Below are 27,523 nucleotides of genomic sequence, written 5' to 3'. Positions count from 1 at the left end.
GGCGGCTGATTCAGAGGAGAGATTGAGACAGTTGGTAGAAGAGTTTGGAAGGGTGTGTGAAAGGAGGAAATTGAAAGTAAATGAGAATAAGAATAAAGTGATGAAGTATACGAGGTTGGTAGATGGTAGGGGGATGAGTATAGTTTTGAATGGTGAGTTGCCTGAGGAGGTAGAGTGTTTTAAATATTTAGGGTCACATGTTGCTCTGGATGGAAGACTAGATGCAGATGTGAAGTTTAGAATGAATGAAGTAGGAAAGGTGCTTGGTGGAATTAAAACGGTGTTTAGATCGTTCACTTAGAATGGATGTAAAAAGAAGGCTGTATGAGGGTGTTGTGGTACCGACTGCGTTATATGGGGCTAAAACATGGAATATGGGTGTAGTAGAGAGGAAAAGTTTGAATGTAATGGAGATGAGGTGTCTGAGGAGTATGTGTGGAGTGACACGTATGGATCGAGTAAGAAATGATGAAGTGCGAAGGAGAACTGGAGTTGTTCGGGGATGGCTGATCGAGTTGAGCAGAGGGTGTTGCGATGGTCTGGGCATATGGAGAGAATGGATAATGAACGATTGGTGAAAAAAATAACTAGATCTGATGTGAGAGGTGTAAGACTGAGAGGAAGACCACGAATAGGATGGATGGACAGTGTGAAGAGAGCCCTGGATCCGAGAGGGATGTCTGTTGAGCAAGGAAGACTGGCTGTGCATGACAGAAATAAATGGAGAGAGATTGTGAATGAATAAATAATGACTCAGCCCTGGGGAGATATTCTCCCGCATTTGGTCTGATCAGCTAGTCATGTCAGGTGTGGGTAAGAGGATGGGTCTATTTTGATGTGGCAGGGGTAAACCAGCTCTGCTGTCGGGCCCTGCTGCGGATGTCACTGGTTCCACTGCGCAGTTGACCCTTGTGCGGTGTGGTGTGGTGAGGATCTGTCCCTTCTCTCCTTTGGGGCTAAGATGCGAATGAATGTGTTTGAATGGATGAGTAAATGAGGAGTGTGTCATCCTGTCTCGGCTACCTCCCTTTTCTTGGGGAAAGCAGCCTAGGTATATAGGTAGACAGATTTGTAATTGGAATTGTTCAGAAGCAATATAATTAGAAGTACATCATACAAATATTACATTGATACACTGATGAGAGAGAGAGAGAGAGAGAGAGAGAGAGAGAGAGAGAGAGAGAATATGCTATCAAGTAAACAAGTTACTAGAGACGACTTGAAATGTGACACCTGTCCAGTACTTGTTTAATGGAGATATGTTGACTCTTTACAAGACTACTGTGTGTACTGGCTATCGTGACTACGTCTACGTCTGTGGTGGGAAAGGTTAGTATATATAAACCTTGTTTGGGTACTAATATTTTCAATCGCAAACTATAGGAGGATTTTATTTATAGCTTGTAATCTCTGCATAATTTTTTAAATTCAAATGATTTTTTTATATTTGCACGAAAAATTGTGACTGAATGAATTTAATTTCAAATGAGATAAAGTTTTAAGAAATTACTGTCTCTCTCTCTCTCTCTCTCTCTCTCTCTCTCTCTCTCTCTCTCAACTAATCGCTGATAGTTGAACAAAAATTGTAGTATATATATATATATATATATATATATATATATATATATATATACTACAATATTTGTTCAACCATCAGCGATTAGTTAAGTTTATACCATTAAAAAATATTATTCAAAATATGTAATTCAACACTAACTTTGCTGTAAATATAATTTGGAAATATCAAAACTGGTAATTGCTGAAGATCAAAACTGATTATTGCTGAAGCATCGGCGAGAGATAGTGGAAATCAATTTGGAAGATGTGCAGATTGGCCTGAGAGGAAGATAAAGTCCCGGAGGATTGGAAGTCAGGTATAATTATTTCCCTGTACAAAGGAGAAGGGGGAAAAGAAGTATGTGGTAATCATATGGGCATTTTTCTTCATAGTGTAACAGAAAAAGCATATGATAGGATACTTATTGACAGAGTTAGGGAAATAACAGAGGAATTAGTTGGAGAAAAATAGGGAGGTATTAGGAAGGCAAGTGGTTGTGTAGATCACATTCATTCCTAGGTCTTTATTGGAAGAGTTTCTAGAGAAGGAAGAGAAGTTGTATGCGGCATTCATGGATTTGAAGAAAGCATATGATAGGGTGGTTAGACAAGGATTGTGGAAAGTATTAAGAATATATGGAGTAAATTGGAAGTTCCTGAATGCCATGAAGAGTATGTATGAGGGTGCTAAGGCTGCAGTATGTGTAGTTAGTGAACTGAAAAAAAAAATTTCTGTTTGAAGGTTGGATCGAAACAGGGATGTGTCATGTCTCCATGGTTGTTCAATCTGCCTATGGATGGGGTTATAAAAGAGATACAAGGTAAGGCAGTGGATGGTGGAGTGACACTAATGAAAGAGGGCAGTGTTTGGAAACTCCCTGTTTGCGGATTATGTGAAGACGAAGGGGGGCCGCAAGGCTTGGTGGATGAGTTTGGGAGAGTGTGTAAGAAACGGTATCTAAAGATGAATGTCGGGAAGAGTAAAGTTATGGTCTTCGAGAGAAATGAAGTTAGTGAATGTACAATGAGGTTGAATGAGGAGGAAATGGAAAACGTGAGTGCGAGTACGTACTTGCGTAGCGTGATGAGTAAGGATGGAAGTTTAGAGGGTGAAGTGCTTGAAAGGGAACAACAAGGAAGAACGGTTGCTGGTTCCTTGAAAGCAGTGATATGAAACGGGGATATGAACATGGAAGTGAAAAAGTTACTGCATGACAGTACTGTAACACCAACATATGGAAGTGAAGCTTGGAGCTTGTTGGAGGGACACAAGTCAAAAGTGCAGTAGAAATGAGTTATTTGAAAGGAGCAAGTGGAGTCACATTAAGAGACAGACTAACAAATGAGGAAGTGAAGGAGCATTGTGGTGTGGATGTAATAGGAAGCGGTAAGGGAAACACACAGAAGTGGTTTGACCATGTGGAGAGGATGGAGAGCGAGAGACTGACGAGGAGAGTGTGTGTGAGTGAGCGGGAGGGGGAGGCCAAGGGTGAGATGGATGGATGGAGTCGAGAGGTATATGCGAGAGAGGGGGGAGTGAGCTGGGAGCAGGACAGTGAAATTGATGGGGACATGGCAACGTGCAGGTGATTTGTTTGTGGCCACCCCTTACGGGATGGGGTCGTCTGGCAATAGACAGGTGGATAGATGGTAATTGTAATTGTAACTGACATTTTCTTCCTTGTGACTGTAACTGTATCTGAATGATAGGACAAGTAATTATGATTGCAATTGTAACTGACCCAAACGAATGTCATTACTCCAACCCTGTTTGTCACCGAGGCACATAAGTATCAAAATTTAATATTTAACATTGATTTTCAGAGTAACAGGAATAATAATAATAATAATAATAATAATAATAATAATAATAATAACAACAATTATGATTATGGTAATAATAATAATGATAATAATAATAATAATAATAATAATAAAAGTAATAATAATAAAATTGATGTCATTTTATTATAATTATTTTTAAAATAAGTCTATGATCGGGGATCAAATGACACTCGAGCTGCAACCAAAATAGGTCAGTATTGGCAAGGTATCTAACAACACATATGCTGGTACATGAACACCAGCTCTCGCTCCTAAATTATTCTTTGTCCAGCGAGGGTGGTACCTCACAAAATAAACTTAATGCAGAGAATAATATTTGGCTAATACATGCAGCTGAGGAATGGATGAGTTAGTCTTTATGTGTTGGGCATGTGGAATTCATGTAAAAGGTTGTGCCTTACAAGTTTTATTGCTGCGACCTTTGTGTAATTTGGTAAGTGTTTTATGTCCCAGTCTACAGTTCTTCACCAGACGGAAGACCAAGCCAGAGTGTTAGCTAGATGGGGAATAATATACTCTCTGTTAAGAGATGGAGTGATCCAGTGTGCTGCTCAGCTGACTGGCCAATGAATGGTTTTGCGTATTCTGGAGTCAGGTTATCTGCTATCCAGGAGGCCTGCTGATTAAGCATTCTCTGCAGGGCGGTTTATTGTGGGAAGGTGATGTCTCATCATAACTAGTTTGGTTATGATGATTTGATTGTCTCTTAGAAGGTAGGTCGCTCAAAAGCAGAATGCTGACATGACCTCACCAAGTGGCCTTAACCTTGTCCTTTTGTTCTAAATATAACAACTGTTTAGTTAAGTTAAACCTAAAAAAAATCAAAATTCTTTCAGTTATTGAGCTCACAGAGACATATGGGTCTATCTTTGACCTTTCTGTATGACCTTGGCCCCTGACTGATTGTCTTCAATATTGAATCCCCTCATTTTTGTCTGATCGTTAACCATTCTACCAGCCGTGGTCAGATTAAATCAGACATTTTCGAGATGACCTCTTTTTGCAATAGAGGCTTTTCACTATTCTCTGAAACATTGCCTTTTGACTGAGTTTACTGAAAATCAAATTCTTCTCTTTGACCCTTATTCTCAGTCATATCACAAAGTTTGGTCTAAATCAAATAAGACTGAGTTAGTTAACCCTCCGAGGCACGTTGACGTGAATTGCTTTCTTTGTGGTTTGGCATATAAATGAACGTAGACGTGAATCGCGTTGTTAAGCAGAAAAAACACCTTCAAAAGGAAAGTTTTCGGCTAATTTGTATCAAATTTTGTTGCATTCTAGTGGGTGCGTCTCTCTTCCTAGGTAAACACTTGGCAACACTGTGACTGCTCTGATGAGACAATGCACAGCAGAAAAACTTCAGTATCTCATGACCAGCCGGACTGAAGGATAGTGCTGCTGTCAGTCGTCCCTTTAAATCTGCCATTTTCCCCCTTCCACCCGAGGCAGAGGCCATTATTGAAATATTGTGACTGTACAGTGCTTTTTACTATAATGTGAATTGATTGTGTCTGTGGAACATAGATATACTGTTTGTAATGCATTGGCACCCATTATCTGCTGTTAGGCCTAAAGGCGGGAGTCCAGTTTCTTATAACTGGGTTTCCACTCTGCTTCACCCTTCCCGTAAATGATGTATTTTACCTTTATAGGGAAGCTAATACTTATAATTTGTGAAACATATAGTGCCTGGATTATTGAAATAACTAACCTACCATAGCGGGCATTATGTATGTTATAGAGATATGCCATAGTCGCTAAGGAAACAAGCAGTCACATATGCCATAGAGTCAGGAAGGGAATAATAGAGGAGGTTGGGATGGAATCATGTGATAGTGTTTTATATTGCATATGGTTTAATGTGAAATATACATATGGAATAGTGCAACGAGTGTTTGTCAAGAAATATTGTGTGCATTTACTGACTTAGCTCAAACCTAGCACAAGTATCAGAGACAACAAATACGCCACACAATCACAGACTTCAGTGAAAAGGTATTGTATCAATCTCAGACAATGCTATATTGAGTATGGTTTAGTGTGACATATATGAATAAAACAGTGCAGCGAGTGTTCCCTGAGAAATATTGCGTGCATTGACTGACCTAGTGCAAACCTAGCACAAGGATCAGAGACAAGAAATAAGCCACACATATATATGTATGGTGTGCAGTGAATGTTCGTGGAGAAAATTTATCTATTGTGTGCATCGCGTGTGTTAGGCAAACATAGTGCAAGGAGGAGAGTACAAAATATGCTCCCCCCCCCCCACACACACACACTACATAACTCCTCATCTTCAAACCCTTCAAGGTTCTGCCAACATCTCAACACCTCTGGAGGAAATGAGTTATCCATATTTTGTTGATTTGTATATTGACCTATTTCTTTATTTCTATATTTTTCACACAAATAAGTATTGTTTTTTACATATACATATATGAGATGGAAGAAAGTTCAGCTTCAGTATCACTACCTAGCAAAAAGACTAGAGGTCATGTCGAGTTTCTGAGAGCACTATCAAAAAACTTATATTTTATGTGTATACTTTGAGTAAAAAGAGAAAATAATAAAACCTAATGAGCGAAAAGATGTAGGTGCAGGTGAGGCAGGGAAACAGTGTTTTTATCTTGCTTGCTTGCAAGGAGGAGTATTCTATTTTTGTCATCTATTTACTTGAAAACTATTGGATGTATCGATTTTCTGTAAGAACCATGATAAAGATAAGTGAATTCTACGGATGTACGGGACATAACAATGTAGTATATCTGATGAAAAGTTCTTATGTAGGCGGGAATATATATAAAGGTTATCATGCACGCATGAAAATGCAGCACGGCTGTGAGTACCCAGTAGTTTTTTGCAATTTACTCTGAAACTATGAGGCCTATCAAAAATCGGCGGGTACCATGAGAAAGCTCATGAAATTCTATACAAGATTATGAAATGAAAATATAACGTGTGCGAGAAAACTTTTGCGGTAGAGTTCCCTGTACATTTTTTTTTCTTAATGGCTTTCAGTTTTTGTCTATTTTCTCGAAAACTACAAATCGTATCACAACCGGACTCTCCCATTAGAAAGCTGATGAAATTCTCTATCAAAACTTCTAATAACATTTTTCTGTATCAGGGAAAACATTCAAACTAGGATGTTGGGAAGTGTGATTGACGTTCGGAAATGTTTATTCACGGAGGCCTAATGTACTTTTATTCGTTTTTTTTTTTTTTGCTTATCGGCTAGAACAAACATCGGCAAATAAGATGATATAGTTTTATGGCAATATATAGAGGTTTGGGTGGCGAGAATACGGCGAGAATACGTGTTTTCAGCGGCGCACGGGTGGGCTGGCAGAGAGGTGGGTGGAGTAAAATCATGTGTTGACAAAACTTATAAAACTTATGCGTGCACAAGAGGGTCATTGCCCTGTGACCTTGACCTTTCACGTGTTGTTCTAATAAAAAAAAAAAAGAGGTCTACTGTCTCAATGACCTTCAACCATTCCACCAGGTTTGCTTAAAATGGAACCAAACCTATACCATTTTGCGAGCAATGACACAAACGAATCGAATTTTGACCTTGCTTTTTGGCCTTGACCTTTGACTGATTATTCACAAAATTTAATCACTTCATCCATGCCTAAACCTTGATCCAAGTTTGATAAATACGGAACAAAAATTGATCAAGTTAGTTTTGCCCAGTCCAAGTTCGTTTGCTTGTGATCTTGACTCTTGAAATATTACCCTCAAGAACAAGGTGTTTGATCTTTTGTTGTCAATTAAACTTTCCACAAAGTTTGCTTAAAATCGAATAAAAACTGTTCAAGATATTTTTATCATACACACACACACACACACACACACACACACACACACACACTTTTAACATAACACTAGCTCTCGTGTCACCAGTCGCAGGTTTAATGATAATTATAATAGGAGTAATAATAAATAATAATAATAATAATAATAATAATGAATGAAAGAATTGTTCTTTCCACACTGCAGTACCCCCTCGTGGCGTGACCGTCAGATGGCATGAGGTTGGGGGAGTGTCCAAGGTGGCCACCTCTCCGGTATTAGGGCCGTTTGAGGAGGGGGCTGTACTTACCTTATCCTGCACTGCATATGATGGTAAGTGGCTGTGTGTGTGTGTGTGTGTGTGTGTGTGTGTGTGTGTGTGTGAGAGAGAGAGAGAGAGAGAGAGAGAGAGAGAGAGAGAAGGAACAATAATTAACTATAGTCGGTTTCTGGGATTCTGACGCTCTAATTTTGCCAGCTGAGGACAGGTGGAATTGGTAATACTGCACAATGCTCTCGGAGGGTGATTGGTCAATTCCGTCGTGTTTGAACGTGCACTAAATTGACATTAGATTCCAACCAAAGCCCTCATCAATATGTAGGATACCGGAATGATGTCTTTAACCCCTTAACCGCGGGCTTGTTTTGCTTTGACTTGCGTCTCCCGCGGGCATATTCGCGCTCCGACAGACTCTCTAAAAATATTTGCCAAAAATCAGTTATTAGTCCTAGAATATTAAAATTACATATGCTTATGGCACATACATTCAGCTTTCTCCTGGGGTGTTTGTTGAGCCTTCGTCGAGTACCATAGGACTTGTGGAGACCTCTGAAGTTGGGTAACGAAATCTCCACTTTACACTTCCCGACAACCCGTAATATGATTACCACAGCCTGATATTATCACTAGAAACACTATTCTATGATTCTCAAATAGTTTGGAATCCATACTCAAAAAAAAGAAACACTGTGAAAGCAATGAAAATTACGAGGGCATATGACCTTCCCACTTGACATCATTCGCTGCTGGTGTTCTGTCATTTATTATTCATAAAAACACTCACAGTTTATATTTCTGTTACTATATAACACTTATATATATCTACAGTCTTAATCCATAAGTTTCCTTCAGTAATAGTAGTTTATTGTCACTGTAGGCATTCAATATCTCTTTCAGTAAAATACGTAGCATTCACTTTCTCGTCCTGTATACTAGGGTTGAGAGTGAATCTGTCACTTTCACCTTCACTCTCATAACTCACAGTATTCATACATGCTAGAGTGAAACTTTCATTTTCATTACTCGTAGTATATATACCCGTATTCTTATAATACTACTCATTTACATTTCTATTTACATTCTCTATTTTATTTACATTATTTACATTTCTATTTTATTTACACTGTGTTATGCACTGTCACTTGCCGTAACTTATAAAACTATTTTCCACTGTTCACTTATATTTACATTCATTGCTTTCACTTGCTGTTTACACATTATTTACACGTTATTTACAATTCCACTTACACTGTTTTACTCACCAGAAAGATTGTAGTCACTCTCTATCAATTGTCAGCCCTTTACCTCTTTCCGCATGAGGTTTAGTAGGGGGTAGAGGTCACAGGGCCCTTTGCATGGGGCTAAAAAGTAGCAGAAGTTAGCAGGCACGAATCCGACATACTTTCACCTTGAAAGACGACAGTAAACTGATACTGGTGGACCGGGGTGGCCTACCTAGGGAGAATGCATTACTGCCAATGTCAGCCTCATGAGAGCTGCTAATATATATCTATGAAATGATTGGCAGGAGATCTAGACAATACATTATAAATTAGGTAGTTCCAGGTGAATGTAAATATCACTTAGGCTTCTCCCTTCCCTCCTTATATATATTTTTATTACGAGAATAGATTATACGGCATATTTCAAGGGGAAATAAACAGCGAAAATTAGCAAACGAGTGCACCAAATTTGTGTCAGGTGATAATTAGCCAATTCCAGGTGTATGGCACTATCACTTACCTTATTTCTTTTTTGTATATATTATTTGGTATAAGAATAGGCCATAGGGCTTATTTCAATGGATGAAATCAGTGGAAAATTCCAGGGAAGATTTACTTAGCATAGCACGGCCGGGCAGGCGAGAGGAGAGGGTAATGGAGGGGAGGTAGGGAGGGGAGTCAAGAACGGGGAGAAATGGCTAAATTGTCAACAATGGATGGGAGTACAGATGAGATTAGGAGTGCTGACTAGTGTTGGACATTGGCAGTACTGATAGATGATACAAGCCACCACTTGAAAGCCCGGGCGAATTCAAAATAACACAGAATCACGAAAGTGACGCCCCACAGTATGATCCCTTGCTCCCAAGTGTCACGAAAGTGACGCCCCACGGTTAAGGGGTTAATGATAAATTTTTGCCTTCTAAATTATCAGAGACAAACCTCAATGACATTAATTACAAAACTAAGTAAAGTCTCAACTGGACGCATACGGACACTGCGACTGTGGTGGGAATTCAGACGTTCATAGGAAGGTGGTCCCGAGGTCCAGTGAAGGCACGAATGTTTTTCCCTCCACTGCTACACAGTGTCACAGTCTACAGTCTACATCAAGCCCTTCATTACCTTATCTATAATATACAACCTTACCCTAGATACGCTTAGCTTATCCTCTAATAATAATGATTTGTGTAAGTGCACACACACACACACACACACACACACACACACACACATTTCACTGGTGTCAATACATGGTATTCTCAATATACTGTACATTCATACATTCATTACCTTCACAAGTACCAGTAGGATAAAAAATCTCAATTTATGTTTGTATTCATAGCAAGATTCAGTAAAATTATTTCTTACATTAATAAGTTTGGTATTTGATTTTTCTAGACATTTTCATAAGTATCATAAGAGACAGAGACAGTGTATCCCTAGCCACCAAGAACCCTCAGGTCAAGCATGATGTCTCTCTGTCCCCTCGACAGGGAGGAGCTGGGAAAGTAATGGATTATATCACTGTAGAATGAACCGAATTTTGTTAACGGTGGAAAAAAGAAAAGTAAGATAAAAGCAAACCCCATGAGAAAATAATAGTTGAACTATGCTCGTATAATAAAACCTCGTGCAATGTGAATGAAATCAAACATAAGGAAATGACAAACAAATAAAACAGTCCCTGACTGTTGTCCAGTTGTGACTTTACTTAGTTTGTTATCAATGTAGCTCAGGTTTATCTCTAATAATTTAAAAGGCACATATTTATCATTAAAGATATCATTGCTTTAATTTGTTTCTGTATAGTCCGGTATTGTACATATTGATGAGGGCTTTGGTTGGAACACAGAGTCAATTTGGTGCATGTTCAAATACAACGGAATTGACCAATCAGTGTCCGAGAGCAATGCGCAGTGTTACCAATTCCACCTGTCCTCAGCCGGCAAAGTCAGAACGTCAAACTCTCTGAAACCGACTCTAGTACAAAGTCGATGATGATAGAGTCAGTGATGGTACATACGGCATTGGTTGAGCAGATGATGATAGGTTCGCCGCTGGCAGAGTTGGCTCCGATAGAATGGACGTTGACAGAGTTGGCTTTTGGCCGATAGACACGGCGTTGTCAAGGTTGGCATTGATAGAGTCGGTCCTTGTCAGGGTTGGCACTGATAAAGTCAGGATTGGCATTGATGGATTCGGGGTTTGCAGTCATACTATGCTGAAGATTCTCGGCCGCCATCACCCTCTCCATTTTAGTGTCCTCTTAAAACACATAGGGAATACTAGGGTAGTATTCTGCTTCCCATGTACTCACGGGATTCCCCTACCCCAAGGGGCAAAGGGAGAGAGAGAGAGAGAGGTGATAGGGAGTAGTAAGTCTGGAATTTACATTAATAATAAATTTGTGATGCATGGATGTTATTTACACATTGCAAAACACATCTCATATCACTTCACCATCGTATCTAACCTGCTCGATTTTTCAGTAAAAACTTTTTACTCTGTTCCTCCTTTAATATAGCTGGTCATTTCTAAACAGAAAGAAATTGTCAACCGTTAACACACACACACACACACACACACACACACACACACACACACACACACACACACACTAACTCTATTAACTTGGATGACTGAGAAATCTCTAATTTTATATTCCAGCCAATGCCTTGTTATAGAACCTGAGCATTAATAATGTATTACTTAATTCCCTTGAAGGACGAACATTTCAACTGTTTTATCCAATGATCTCCAGAAGATTTTAATAATTTAGTAAAGAATGAGTTAAAGGAATTTAAAAATTCAACATGCTAGTTGAAAAAAATCAGTTAATAAGCAAGACGTGCCATGAAGTCTGCTAAGTTCTTTTGTTTGCGGCCAATAACAGTGACGTATAAAAGGATTTAAGTAAAGTAATCCTAGACTTCTGTACATATAATGTTATACTTGCATCTCTTGTGAATGGTGTGTAGACGGAGGGTAGGGTATATTTATTTTTCATATTAATATCCAAAGCCAGGGCATCTATCGGAAACAGCCCATCCCATATCCAGGCATTACTCCCAAAGTTGCATGTAAAAAAAAAAAAAAATAAAAAAGTCAGTAACTACACCGCCAACAACACTCAGCTAAATACCAGAATACTCACCAGTCCTTCGTCTCTCCACTGTAGATGTCTTTAGGTTAGGATGCATCCATACAAGCATCAGAAAATCAGTTCTTGCATCTATCAACCCGACAATATCTTCTGCAGGAGTACCCTCCAAGGTTTAACAATATCCAGCTTAATCCTGCATCATCTTTACACATACTTGGAGCCTTATTCTCTCGGGATTTATCTTGGAAAGAACATATTATCTCTCTTGTAAAATCAGCTTCCAACAGACTGCGTGTGCTAAGCCGACCCTATGCCTTTTTTACCTCTGCACCGTTGTTGGCTTTAAACACGGGTTTTATTCGCCCCTGTGTAGAGTACAATTCTCAAGTGGTGGAGGCTCCCCACACAGGTCTTCTCAACAAGCTGGAGTCAAAGGCTTTTCATCTCATTAACTCTCTCCCTCTTCCTTGCTCCTTTCAACCGTTGTCACGTCACTGCACTGTGCATCTTTATCTCTTTTCTGTCGCAGCTTCAATGGTCACTGCTCCTCTGAGCTGTTTGCTCGCATCTCTCAACCACTTTGGCAGGCATGTAGCAGCCGGCTAGCAGCAAACTCACATCCCTTTTCTGTCCAACCCTCTAATGCAAGAGTTATCCATTACTCCCAGTCCTTCGTGTATGCAACAGGTCATCTTTGGAACTGTCTCCCTCTGTCAGTATTTCCTATCTATCTGTCTATCTATAGCCCGAAGCCCTAATCCCCCAAAGGGTGGCTGCAGACATAACGCCTCCAAGTCGCTATGTCACCCACCATTTGAGTGCCCTTCCCCCAGCTCACTCCCCCCTCCCTCATTTACCTCTCAACCCCATCCCTCGACCTCATCCTCGGTTTCCCCCTCCCTCTCTCTCCCTCCACTTCACCTATATACTCCCTTTCAGTCTTTCATTCTCCATTCGCCCCACATGTCCAAATCACTTCAGTATAATTCTCCTGATTTTCTCAAGCACATCCACATCCACCCCCTTCTTTCACTTCTTCATTCGTCAGCCTGTCCCTCCATATCACTCCACATGCTCCTCTCAGGTAACTAATTTTCACTGATCTCATTCTTGACTTGTTCTCCTCTAGCAAGGTCCACGCCTCGCTTCCATACGTCAAGGTAGGGATCACAGTACTATCATGCAGTGACTTCTTAACTTTCATACTGCCTATAATCTCGAGCCTTTCAAATGCAGTGTGTCCAGGGATCTCGAAATGAACGGATCTTGAATTTGGCTCTCTGTTGTATTGTTTTTTCCTTGGACCGAACAGTTTGCGGGCTCCTGGCATTTGGTTCCTTCTTCCTTGCATTAAAAAGAAAGTGGGGGGGGGGCAGACAAGTCTGTGACTAGGGCGGGATGTCTGCGTGGTGGCCTATGCCAGCTGGGACTGCCTTATTCAGACTTCCATGCACTTCCTCCTGCCCCATTAAACCTACCCTTGTCACTGCCTCATGAATTAATAATCACACCCTGTAAGAGGGACTCATTCATTTATTAGGCTATTTCATCCAGCTGTTCCATAGTGACAGTATCCCACACGGTGTGCGGGAGAGGGGAATACCCTGGATTTTAACCCGCCGCGTCCTGGAGATGTGAATTAACGTCCTCACATGATGTGCACTCATATCCCGGAGCCGTGAATTAACGCGGCAACATTGCAAGGTCCCTAATTTGCACGATTTTCAATTTTTGCAAATGATTTTGCGAGTGATTTTTGGCACGTATACACGGGACACCTTCCTCTATTCCTCTACAAGATGCCAAGCAGGGACAATGCCTTACACCGCATAACCTCTCCCCCCCCCTGCACGCCATTGTCTCGGCAATTCACCTGTTACCAGTGACCTGGCCAATAAAGACATTCAGGGCCAGAGTGATTCCCCAATCGATGACAATGTGGAGGACAAAGTTTACATAGCATTAGAGGAAGAAGCAGTCAGAAATTATGATCAGGTAATGTGGGAAAAAAAGGTCATGAATGGTGATGAGTTAGTGAGTGAAACAATGCTTATAATGCCTATATTACTGTTTGAAAACCAATATACTCTTGTACTACATATAAATTCGTGCCAAGTAAATAAATAAATACTGTTTATGAGTGGATAAAATAGTTACCCTCCCATAGAACTCGTTTTCTTTGGTGCCAGCCTGTTAGAAAACCCAGCCAGGTAAGGAGGTACTCGTACCTAGATCGAGTATTTTAAACCTCAGGTGAGCGATTTCTCTATGAATTTTCGATGTTTCTCACCAAAAGCGGATGTTTGAGCAAAAAAAAAAATAAAAAGGTCCAAAAATGTCGGGACTGGGGCGTACCACTGCCAAGAAAACGTCGGGATGGGGCGGGTTAAAGCAATGATACACAGTATTTGCAACAAAATATCGCTTTCATTTGAGCACGATTTCTGCACATTTCTCATGAAAGGTCACTTTCATTTTCACTCGACCTATTTTTTTTTTTCCCTCTACCCACACTTTTTCTTATCTTCTGACATCTTACATAAAAAAAGGGATTTATCTGAATAAATATGTTTTTGGTCATAACACATATTTTTATGTGCAATATTTTGCAAAGACGCTTTCATTATCACTTGAGCTTTTTTATATCAATATTTAAACACTACAGTTCAAAACCACTGCATAGTACCTGGCTTGAATGATTACTCTCACTTTCATTCCAACACTTGTTTTCTGTACAGAACGATACAAAACCACAGTACAGACTTGGTCATCACACTAATTCTCAGTATCGTAGTTTTCCATATGTTCTATATATTATGCAATTTTTTCTTTTCTACGGTTTTATGCCACTAAATCAATCATCATCATCATCTTCTTCAGGACCTCCTTTCCCACTCTAAGGCAGGGTGAGGAATAGCAACGTCCAGACAGCCCAAGTTTGCCCAATCCAATGGGTCAAGCGTCCATTCACTCATCATTCAAGCCCCCGGAATCCTAGCTCTATCTGCTATGCCAAAATCATTTACCACAATCTGTACCTTCACATAAACGTATCCGGTAGAGTCAATCTGGATGCTGTCACGTTAAAACCCCTGATCATGCACTACTTCTCACAACATTCATCGAGCCAGCTTTATCTCTTGCAAGTCCCCTAGCCTGACCAACTTCCATACCTCTCTTCCTCTCACACTCATCCACCATATCTCTCTACCTTCTTCTTAACTTACATTGCCTCCTATCTCCTTCAGATTCGCTCAGATATACCTTTTTCACCACTCTCTTGTTACCCATTCTCTCCACATGACCATATCATCTCAGTACACTTTCTTCAATTCTGGTGTCTACAGCCTTCCTCATTCCGCATCTTTCACGAATCACATTATTTTGTATCCTGTCCACTCTCTGTACTCCACATACATTCCTCAGCGGTCCCATCTCCACTGCTCTCACTCCTGACTTTTCATTTTCATGCCACAAGATAGTTTCTCATTCATATGTTAACCCGCCCCATGCCAGTTCCATTTTAAAACGGCATAACGCAACTGCACGCTCAGTGCAAGTCCCGTTTCAAAATGTCATTTTTTTCCAAAAATCATGGAGAGCGCAATTTTCAAACTAGGCGCACAAAAATTGGTGAGGATGTACGTCAACTCTTCCACCACCTTGCCTCAGGCGCTTAGGCCTATACACCCATGCGCTGAGTCATCTTCCTTGCTCTGCCTCACTCTTCTTGTACCACTCATACTGTATAGTCATGTCTCGCCACGGTCTCTCTGATGAGGAGATTCAGGAGCTCGTGAAGATTCCCTACACTGGCGAAAGCGACGTTGATGACGACTTGCAAGATAAGGATTATGTACAACTAAGACAAAAGTACTAGTGAGGAGGAAATACCCACACCAGGGAAATCTAGGTATGTGGGGTATGCTAGTACCTGAGGGATGAGCCCATCAGCACGTCGTTGCCTAGCCCTACGTGACGAGGAGGAGGATTCAGAGGAGGAAGGTGAGGCTTCTAGTATTCTTGGGTGCTGGGGAAGCCGAGGATTTCCCCACATGGGGTTGGAAGTGTTAGGAGGAAGAGAGGGGAGATTTGGGAATATTCCACCGGCTGGGGACATGGGTGACTCATCTCGCCCGTGCTATCCCTCGCACCCAAGTGACCCAGCCCGCCCTAGCACCTCAGAACAAAGTGTTCCCCCATTCCCCGCACCCAGCACATCTACAGAAAGTGTTCCCCAATTCCCCACACCCAGCACATCTCGTGAAAGTGTTCCTTATTTTGCTACATTTCTCAGCACATCGAGGGAAAATGTTCCCCAATCCCCCACACTTCCCAGCACCTCCAGTGAGACTTTTTCCTCCTTCCCCAAACTTCCCCATGCTTCCCCACGGCCCTTGATGAGGGAGGTGATGATGGTGATGAGGAGGAACTGATGTGGCAGTGGGAGGATGGGAGTGACTTTGTCCCAGAAATACACCCGTTCACATACGAGCTGGGTGTACTGTACCTGAACTAACCCCGACTTCAAGTGGGCTGGATTTCTTCATAAATTTCTTTACTGTGGACTTTGTATTGAGAATTGTTGCCCTAACTAATGCCTTTGCTGCCTCTGAGCATACAGGGCCAACACAGACACCAGATAGCCGGTTGTTTGAGGTGGATGTGAGCCTAAACAGATGTATGTGTTCCTAGGCCTGGTACTTTTGATGGGGATTTTGAAAAAGAATCCCCTCCTACTGGACCGTAGATCCACTAATGGAAACATCTATCTTTCGGAAAGTAATGGGGAGGAATCGTTTTCAATACATCCTGAGCCGACTGCATTTCTTTGACCAATTTGACCCTGCAAACGCAAACAACACGGACAGGATGAGGAGGATGCGTGTGGTTTTCGATCACCTACGTGAGAAATTTCGTACCTCCTTTTCTTCCTACAGAGACTTCGTCATAGACGAGAGTCTTGTACTATGGAGAGGTAATATTGCCTTCAGGCAATATATCCCCAGCAAAAGGAACAGGTTTGGTTTCAAAGTCTTCGTGATGTGCGACTGTAAGACTGGGTATGTGCAGGACATAGTCCCATACACAGGTGTTCAGACGGACATCATCGAAGATCGAACCTTGGGACTGTCTGGGGCTGTGGTGAAGACAATGATCGATGAGTACTTTCATCATGGGCACGTCCTGTACCTGGACAACTGGAACACAAGCCCCCTTCTGGCCAGGTACCTTCACCTTCAGGTGACAGGTCTGTGTGGCACTGTGAAAAAGAGCCGGAAGCACATGGTGAAGGTTGGGAGGAAGCTGCAAAGGAACGAAGTTGTATTTTACAAAGCCAATAACATCCTTGCAACAGCCTGGCATCACAATAGAGAAGTCTTCCTCCTCTCGTCTGTACACAAGCCACTTGTACACCACACCAACAGCATCGACTATAGGACAGAAGGGCGGCGCCACGTCTGGAAACCAGAACCTGTCCTGGCCTACAATGTGAATATGCGACAGGTAGATCAGTCGTACACAATGATTTCCAGCGTGGATTGTGCCAGAAACTATTCTTCCACCTCCTCGACATCACAGTCCTAAATGCTCACCTGCTCCACGCTCAGGTAACCTGCGTAAAGGAGACCTTTGAGGGCTATATTCATGAGCTGATGCGGGAAATATTGGGGGAATACTCAGAGGAAAGGACTACAGCTTGCCACCGCCACACCGCGGCAACACTTATCCGCCTCACTGGTCGTCACTTCCCCACAATCATCCCTCCCACTGAGACTCATCAGAATCCACAGCAAAGGTGTCATATGTGCACAAATAGCACTGCAAGGCTGCGTACTCAGCGGAAGGACTCTAGTTATATGTGTGCACAATGCAACCTTGATCTGTGCATCTATCCTTGCTTTGAGGAGTACCACACTCTTCAAAACTATTGAGTAAGACAGTGAAAGACTTTTGTAAATATTTCCTCATAAGTGTAAGGACTGTATATAGTGAAGTAATGTTGTTATCGTAAATGTAAGACGATGAATTTCCAGTGAGACACTCAGAAATACTCTTACATTGTCTGTGTATACTGAAGGCAAGTTGTAAATAATTTACCGTAAGTATAAGTGCAGTACATAGTGAAGTAAAGTTGTATGTATGTTATCGCAAATGTAAGACGAAGGATGCACAGTGAGAGAGATACGTGACAGGTGACAGGTGTTGCAGTACTAAAGTGATTTATATGGGAAAAAAAGATGTTTTCTGTATGAAATCCAGTAAAAAAAAAAAAAATGTGCGTATGAATTGAACTGAAAGGTGTAAAAAACATTCCTAGACCTTTCCTGAGTAACATTGGCCAGAATACCTGAGTTTACCTTCATAGAAAACGAGGTTTTCTCTCACCTTCACCGCAGTTCTTATGGGAAACCACACCTGAGGGGCGGACCGGGGACTTCCAGAAAATGCACTTCTACTCTCTGGTAAGTCATTTAATGGTCATATTTGTTTCTTTCACATCAAAATCTGTCATTTTAGCCTAAAAAAAAAAAAAAAAAAAATCGAAAATTGGCCGGCACTGGCGTGCCATTTTATGTCTAGGATGTACGGCACGTGGCAGGTTAAAGTTAGCACTAACACTCCTTCAAGTAAGCCTCGTGCAACTGCAACACTCAATCCTCTGTTTCTTATCAAGGCCTTCATAGCACCAGCTAGTTTCCTTCCTTGTGTCACTGTACTTTCCACTTCTTTTGCACATTTTCCTCTCTTTTCTATCACTGTATCCAGGAATTTGAACTCTCTCACCAGTTCCAGTCTCTCTTCATTCACTGTAACATCACACTTTTTTAAATAACGGAACAGGGGAAGGAAAAACAAATGAATAAAAAAAGCTAATCAATACACCAGATTATTGGTGTCCTTTGTTTATATAATATCTGTAACAGTAAGACTTGAACAGCTGTAGGTTGAAGTTTTGAGGGAAAGAACTCTGGGGAAGCGATTTCCAGAAAGATGCAGATCTGGGAAGGAAAAGATTCTGATAGGCTGAAGTTTTGCAATATGGTAGTGAGACAGTCAAGTCATGAGCGCTACCAGATGCCCGTGTAGCACGAGGGAAGGTATGGAGAGGTGGCACAATGGACGCAATTTCGTCTGAGCATTTGCTGTAAAAAATATCTGTATAATAATGTAAGGGAGGCAACATTCCTCCTTACTTGTATTGGAGGTAGTTTATTAGTAATAGTAGGGTTATTAATAATTTTAACAGCTTTGTTCTGAATGTTGTCTTCTTGTTTTAATGCAACCTCCCCACATCCATTCCACAAGGGTGAGCAGTATTCAAGCTGAGAGCACACATGACTCTTATAAATTATAGCTAACTGCTCCTCATTGAAGAAGTTACGGACTCTGTACAATTATCCAAGTTTCTTTGAGGCAGTTTTAGCAAGTGATCTGACACGAGAGGTCCAGCTGAGGGCATTGTTACGTGAGACACCGAGAATTTTTCAATACTTTTGGGGATAGGAATATTTGTAGCACTGAAGATAATATACAAATCTGGCAATATCTGTCTAATAGTAAATTGTATATATTTAGTTTTACAAACTTTAAATAAGACAAGGTTGTTTTGTCCCCATTCACCGATCGTAGATAAGTCTTGATTTATGGAGATGGCTGTACTGATTTGAGAGTTAGAGATACCAGACTTTGTAAATGGGTGTCTGAATGTGAATGAACTATGAAGGGTTGAGTCATCTGCATATGAATGGATGGGACTGTGGGTGACAGATAAGAGATCATTAATATGAACCAGGAACAGCGCTGGCACCAGAACTGATTCCTGCGGCACGCCGGCGTTAATTGAGTGGAAATTGGAATATACATCATCAACTTTTACTCTTATTTTTCTTTCAGTGAGATATGAGGAAATCAAAGGAACAAAAGACTTTAGTCCATAGCAAGGGAGTTTGGACAACAGGGAACGATGCCATACTCTGTTGAAAGCCTTAGAAATATCAAGGGCTACTGCATGAGTTTCTCCATGGAGGTCGATTGATTGATGGATGGTATGAGTTAGGAGATTGAGTATGTCAATGGTGGATCTTTCGTGGCGAAAACCATATTGTCTATCACTATTTTAGTTGTTGGATTCCAGATGTTTGACTATGTGCTTATTAAAGTATCAAATACCTTACCAAGAGAAGATGTGACAGCTATTGGTCTGTAATCAGAGGGGTCAGAGGAACCTCATTTCTTAGATAGTGGGTGGATATTGGCTTCTTTCTATGAATTAGGGAATGAAGATGTACGTATGCATAGTTTGAATAATTTAGCAAGAACAGAGGCCAGTTCTGGTGAACACTTTTTCAAAACAAATAGAGGAATTCCATCTTGGCCTGGAGCTTTGTTGGTAGGTAAATTGTCTAGGGTGGATTTTTTGTATGTTGTCTGTATTTTAATTGGAAATTTCGGGAGAGTCAAGTTCTAGTACTCGGACGTTCTGGCTGACTTAATCTATGGTAGAATTTCTGGCAAATGTACTGGCAAAGATATCTGCTTTCCTACGTGGGTCATTTGTAATGTTGCCATCTGAAGACTTTAGTGGGGGAATCGATGATGACTTGTTAAAGTTATTATTGAAAGAACTGAGAGTTGACTAAAATATTCGATTGTCATTCGGGTTATAAAGCAGTTTTGATGCTTGATTTTGAAGAAAGTTTGATTTAGCGAGTTCTGGTACAGGTTTTGCATGATTTCTAGCAATTTTAAATTGAGAAAGTGATTCAGATGTTTTTGATTTTAAGTAAGAGTTATATGCTAATGACTTCTGGGTTCTTACTCTGGCTCAGGTGCTATCTAACCATTCTAGAGAGTTCGATCTTTTAGTGAACTGTTGACTTGGGGTGAATAAATCCATACCAGCTAGCATTAAGTCGCAAATGTAGGACTGGGTAGAATTGGCGTCACTAGGGAAGAAAGACCGCCATGGAATGTCAGCAAGATAATTTCTAAATCCATCCCAGTTTGCCCTATCAAAGTGCCATCGGGTCACCCTGACAGATTAAGAACTGGGAGGTTTGGGGGGGCTAACTGTTAAGGCTTTGATGAGACTGTGGTCAGACGACTGATCAGGATTATTTGTCAGGAATAGATATAAGAGATGGGCATTATGGTCAGGATTATCTGGTATTCTGGTTGGTTGCTTTACCACCTGGGTGAGATTAAACGATTCTGCTAATAGCTCGCACTCAAGACCAGCATCATCAGTCCTGGCAGAATGCACTAACCATTCCACATTATGTATGTTAAAATCACCCAGAATGGTAATTTCGGAGCTAAGGGCAAGGTTAAGATTAGTCAACTGTGTGGATATGGTATCAAATACACTGGGTACGAAGAAGCATTGGGGGAGTGTAGACTACACAGATATATTTGGTAATATTTTGACAATTTAGTTTATATAGTGAGTAATCAAAACTAGATGAAGTGAAGTTTAAAATGGTGTCAACTGCATATTGAGATTTGATATAACAGCAGGTGCCGCCTTTGTTACGGAAGTTTGTGAAAAGATGGAAACCAGGAAAACAAATTGGGGATATTTCAGTAGAGGGTGAGATGTGTGATTCTGTGAGGAATAGAGCCAGAGAGGATATGGACTGTAGGAGAAAATGAACTTAATATAAATTGGTACTAAGACCACGGATGCTTATTAAGAATAAGGCCGCACTTTCACTTCTCCGCTGATGAGTATGACCAGAAATTGCACTAGTTGCTTCCAGCACAGTTGCTTGATGGCGACAGGGAGGATCCTGTGCTGCCAGGCCTACTCTGCCGGTGGTGACAATCCGAGGTACCACCTCGTTAGAAAATAATATTGCAGCGACCATTGCTAATGAGAGTGGGAATAGAAGGTGTGATATCTTATGTGCATGTAGTGTGGTGTAGACAGTTGAAGGTAGATGTATTAAGAGAGTATGCTGGCCTACTCTCTGTGTAAATGAAAGCACTGAAAATGTTCAGCAAAGGGAGATGATCAGGATCAAGTCCTGAGGGCTAGTGAAACGGGAGCTCCAGCTCTCCCTGTCACCAGCTTGCCATCCACCTCGGGAGTACCGGTACTGCCTTGTTCGACTGATTCTACTATCACATTACTCTTTTCCACATTTACTTTCAAGGCACGACGTTAACAGACATCAGGAAATTTCTGCACTAGCCTACCAAGTTTTTGTCCGATATTTGCAAGTTGTACCGCATCATCAGCATACAACAAATTTGAGATATTTCATCCATCTTCATCATTACCATCGCTGTCCCTCTCTCCATTACTCGTGTTTTTACATCTCTCGTCACCCCATCCATCTATACTGTAGATTGAACAATCATGGGGACATCACACATCCTTGTCGCACGCCCACACCGATCGTGAACGATTCAATTAGATGCCCATTTACCCTTACACATGCTTCACTACCATAAAAAAAAAAAAAAAAATCTTGAAGGCACCTAGCAGCTTACCATCTACACAGTACATGCACAAATCCTTCCACAATCCTCCTCTGTCTACTTTGTCGTATGCTTTTTCCAGATCCATGAATGCCATAAACACCTTATAGTCCTTCTCACAAGCTTTCATCACTATCTGTCTTACTGAAAATATTTGATCCACACATCCTCAGCCACTCCTATAGCCACCCTGTTCATCAATGACTAGGATTTCTGATATCTCTCTTACTTTCTCTACAATAATTCTTCCATATACCTTCCCTACCACACTCAGTAAACTTATGCCACGATATTTCATGCACTCACTTCGCTCATCTTTATTTTTCTACAGGGGTACAGTCACATCCTCTTTCCACTCTGTTGGCACAGTTTCACTCACCCATGTTTTCTTACATATTTCCACCAAGCACTTCATTCCGCTATCTCCACCACACTTATTCATCTCTGCGTACACCTCATCAACCCTAGTTGCTTTCCCATTTTTCAGCCGCTTCACAGCGTTCTTCACCTGTGCGAGTGTCACGTTTCATGGCACCGCATTCCTTCTCTGTACATCCCCCAAACCAGTCATGTATATAGCGGCTCAGCTCTCTCTGTTCCCATTCATCAGGTTTTTTGAATATTCTTCCCATCTTGTCCTTACATTGTCCGCATGGGTTAATAATCTACCACTTATATCCTTCACACCTTCACATTTCTTTCCACCGTCACTCCTACATTTTTGCACCCCTTTCCAGAGTAACATCCCATTTTCAGGGTAATTTCCATTCATTTTTCTTCGTAGATCATCATTTACCTCCTTTTTCCTCTACACTAGTCTCTTTACGTGTTTCTTGCTCTCAGTGTTTTCAGTTCTTGTGTCAATTGAACCTCTGTTCTGTAACCTCTCTAGCCATTTCGTCCTCTTTTCCTCAGCTGCTTTCTTAACCTCTTCTTCCCACTATGCCGTACCGTCACTCTTGCCACACCACACACCGCCACAGCATTCCTAACTAAGCAATCCCTATATGCATTCCACAGGCTGTCCAGATCCATTTCATTCCGATTAACTGATTCTAAATCCCCCCCCCCCCATTTTTTTTATCCTGAGCTTCTCGACTTTCAGTCTTTTTCCCTGACTGCTCTTCTCTCTCTTGGTACACCTCACCCCTCTCAGCTTCATCTTGCATATCACAATCGTTTTCTCTGACAGACCTCCACATCGTACTCTCTTGGCTTTTGTATCAGCATCAATTCCTAGCATCGACCCCTCTACGAGCATGTAATCAATCAGGCTTCCTTCAACACGATCCCCGTTCCCTCTATACCATGAGTATTCATGAGCATCTTTGTGTTTTAAATACGAGTTACAAATGCACATCCTCCTTTCCTGACACATGTCAGTCCTAATTTTCGTAAACATTTATTCGTTACACCGAAATATTATTTTTTTATACTTCTTACCGTACTTCTCTTTTACTCGTATGTACATAATTAAATTATACACACTTCCCCACACACCCATAGAATGTCAGGCTGGGACGGTGTGTGTGGGGGTGAGACGGTGGCAATGGATGGGCACCGCGAAAATAGCGTGAAAGAGGCTGGGGACCTATAAAGGCTTCATTTCCCCACTCAGAAAAGACGAAACTGTACCTTCCAGTTCCCTCCCAATCTCCTTTTCGCTTAACCCCTTCCATGCATGAGTGGGAGGCTTGGCAATGGCCAGGCCGGGCTGCCACCAACAGCGGCAATTGAACAAGACGATGTAGAATATCGTCGTCCCTGCGCTTCCCATGTATAAATTAGACTGGCAGTGTAGCTCACCCGCATCCTATTTGTCAGTGTTATGCACTGTGCACAAGAGAAAATGGAAATGCCTTCAAACGCTCGTGGGAAGTGTAAAGTGGCTGTGACCATCTCCTGATGGACTGCAAACACCTACTTTTTTTTTTTTTTTTTTTGACAGACATGACCATCATCGAGGCCTTAGGTGTATGTATATCATCATCATCATCATCATCCGGACCTCCTTTCCCACCCAAGGGCAGGGTGAGGAGTAGGAATGTCCAGACAGCCCAAAATTCCCCAATCCAATAGGCCACGCTTCCATTCACTCATCATTCAAGCCCCCGGAATCCTGGCTCTATCGGATACGCCAAAAACATTCACCACGTTCTGTAGCTTCACATATCGTATCCGACAGAGTCAATCCTGACGCTGCCACGTTAAAAAGGGGTGCCAAAAATCCCTGATCATGCATATCTCCTCACAAAATTCATCCAGCCAGCTTGATCTCCATGGCCTCACTGACTTCCAAACCTCTCTTCCTCACACATTCATCCACCATGTTTCTCCACCTTCTCCTTGGCCTACCTAGCCTCCTCCCTCCTTCGAATTCACTCAGATATACCTTCTTTACCACTCTATTGTTATCCATTCTCTCCACATGACCATACCATCTCAGTACACTCTCTTCAATTCTGGTGTCCACCGACTTCCTCACTCCGCATCTTTCACGAATCACATTAATTCGTATCCTATCCACCCTCTGTACTCCACATACATTCCTCACCAGTCCCATCTCCACTGCTCTTACTCTTGACATTTCATTTTCATGCCACATCATAGTCTCACATCCATGTGTTAAAGCTGGCACTAACACTTCTTCATGTAAGCCTCGTGCAGCTGCAAAACTCAAGCCTCTGTTTCTTATCAAGGCCTTCATTGCACCAGCTACTTTTCTTCCTTGTGTCACTCTACTTTCAACTTCTTTTGGACATTTTCCTCTCTTTTCTAACACTGTACCCAGGTATTTGAACTCTCTCACCAATTCCAGTCTCTCTCCATTCACTGTTTCATTGCACTAGGAGTCACCTTCTCTCGCAATAACCATTACTTTACTCTTTTCTACATTTACTCTCAAGGAACGACGCTTACAGACATCAGCAAAACTCTGCACTAGCCTACCAAGTTCTTGTCCGGTACTTGCAAGCAGTACTGCATCATCAGCATACAACAAATTTGAGATATTCCATCCATGACCATTCATTACCAATGCCATCCCTCTCTCCAATTCTCGTGTTTTCACTTCTCTCACCACCCCATCCATATATACATTGAACAACCATTGAGACATCACACAACCTTGTCGCACGCCCACACTGACTGTGAACCATTCACTTAGATGCCCATTAACCCTGACACATGCTTCACTACCATCATAAAAAATTTTGATGGCACCTAACAGCTTACCCTCTACACCGTACATGCGCAAAACTTTCCACAATCCTTCTCTGTCCACTTTGTCATATGCTTTTTCCAGATCCATGAATGTCATAAACACCTTATAGTCCTTCTCACAAGCCTTCTTTACTATCTGTCCCACTGCAAATATTTGGTCCACACATCATCTGCCACTCCTAAAGCTACCCTGTTCATCACTCACTAGGACTTCTGATATCTCTCTTACTTTCTCTATAATAATTCTTCCATATACCTTCCCTACCACACTTAGTAAGCTTATGGCACGATAATTCTTACACTCACTTCGTTCACCTTTATTATTGTACAGGGGTACAATCACAGCCTTTTTCCACTCTGCAGGCACAGTTTCACTCATCCATGCTTTCTTACATATCTCCAACAAGCACTTCAATCCATTCTCTCCACTACATTTAAGCATCTCTGCATGCACCTCATCAACCCCAGCTGCTTTCCCATTTTCAGCCACTTCACAGCACTCTTCACATGTGTGAGTGTCACGTCTCCTTGCACTGCATTCCTTCTCTGAACACCCCCAAAACCAATCATGTTTACAGCTGCTCTGCTCTCGCTATCCTCATTCATCATATATATATATATATATATATATATATATATATATATATATATATATATATATATATATGTCTATCTATCTACTGTATATACAGTACTGTATATAGATAGATAGATAGATAAATAAATGTTATATATACACATATATATAAATAAAGAAATATATATATATCTATATCTATATTAATATACTGTTTATATATATATATATATATATATATATATATATATATATATATATATATATATATATATATATATATATATATATATATATATATATATATATATATATATATATATATATATATATATGCAGCCTCTGTGGCACAGTGGTAAAGTGTGCGTTTTCGTTCACTGAACAATGAGGGTTCATGCCCCACCAGGTTAATAAACTTTGGGAGCATTCTTCTTCCCACGTACTGCTTTGGCAGACATCATGGGTGCTATGGGTGAACCAGTGTCGCATACTATAAAGTATGCTTGTACCCAGTCGACTTGCGCGGGCTGATTACACTTCGGTCGGGATTTGCTGGTCCTGCAGTGGACACTCAAATGGCTGATGAGATGAGATTATATATATATATATATATATATATATATATATATATATATATATATATATATATATATATATACAGTAGTCCCTCCAGTATTTGTTGTAATAGAGCCAATGGCATGTCCAGATACTGATCCCGTCCGGATATTGGGCCCCAGCCTTCTGGACTTATACTTATGGACCCTTACTCAGAAAAACACCTATACAACTCCCTCTGGACATGCATAGCACCTATTTAAGACCCAAATCACACCAATAAGGGACATAAAAGACTGAAATAAATGCAAAAGAACCATAAAATGAGGTTTTTGAGGTAGGTTTATACAATATTAAACATTCTGGGTACTTACAACAAGTCCCTGGCTCCTGTACTGGTAGTTATGGACCCTAACCTAGCCTAACTCAGAAAAACACCTCCCTACTGCACATGCATAGCACCTAAGACACTTTTCACACCAATAAGGGACATAAAAGAGTGAAATGAGGTGTTAGAGGTAAGTATGGAAAAAACAGTACAGTACAATATGAAACATTCTGGGTACTTACAGCAAGTCCCTGGCCATCTCAATGAATAACCCGCCTCCTCTCAGACTCTGACAGTAAGAAGGAGTTCCTGAAGCACTTGCAGTACACTGTTCATGAAGTCTTGCACAGAACTTAGTCATTTGCCGTCAGAATTCCATTCTCTTTACACTGCGCACTCTTCTCTTACTTGCGCTCCATTGTACCTTAATGAAATAAGTGTTGCACTCTGCACTTTAAGTCTTTCCACTCTTAAAACCATTTTCTAAACAAAACACACTCAAGTTAATTTACGTTACATTTACAGTCCATTAAATTTTTGT

The sequence above is a fragment of the Coenobita brevimanus genome, chromosome 67, assembly GCF_032717465.1.
Source record: "Coenobita brevimanus isolate Jiangsu-jjx chromosome 67, ASM3271746v2, whole genome shotgun sequence".
Taxonomy (NCBI): domain Eukaryota; kingdom Metazoa; phylum Arthropoda; class Malacostraca; order Decapoda; family Coenobitidae; genus Coenobita; species Coenobita brevimanus.
The sequence above is the reverse complement of the archived record's forward strand: the minus strand, read 5'-3'. Positions refer to the sequence as shown.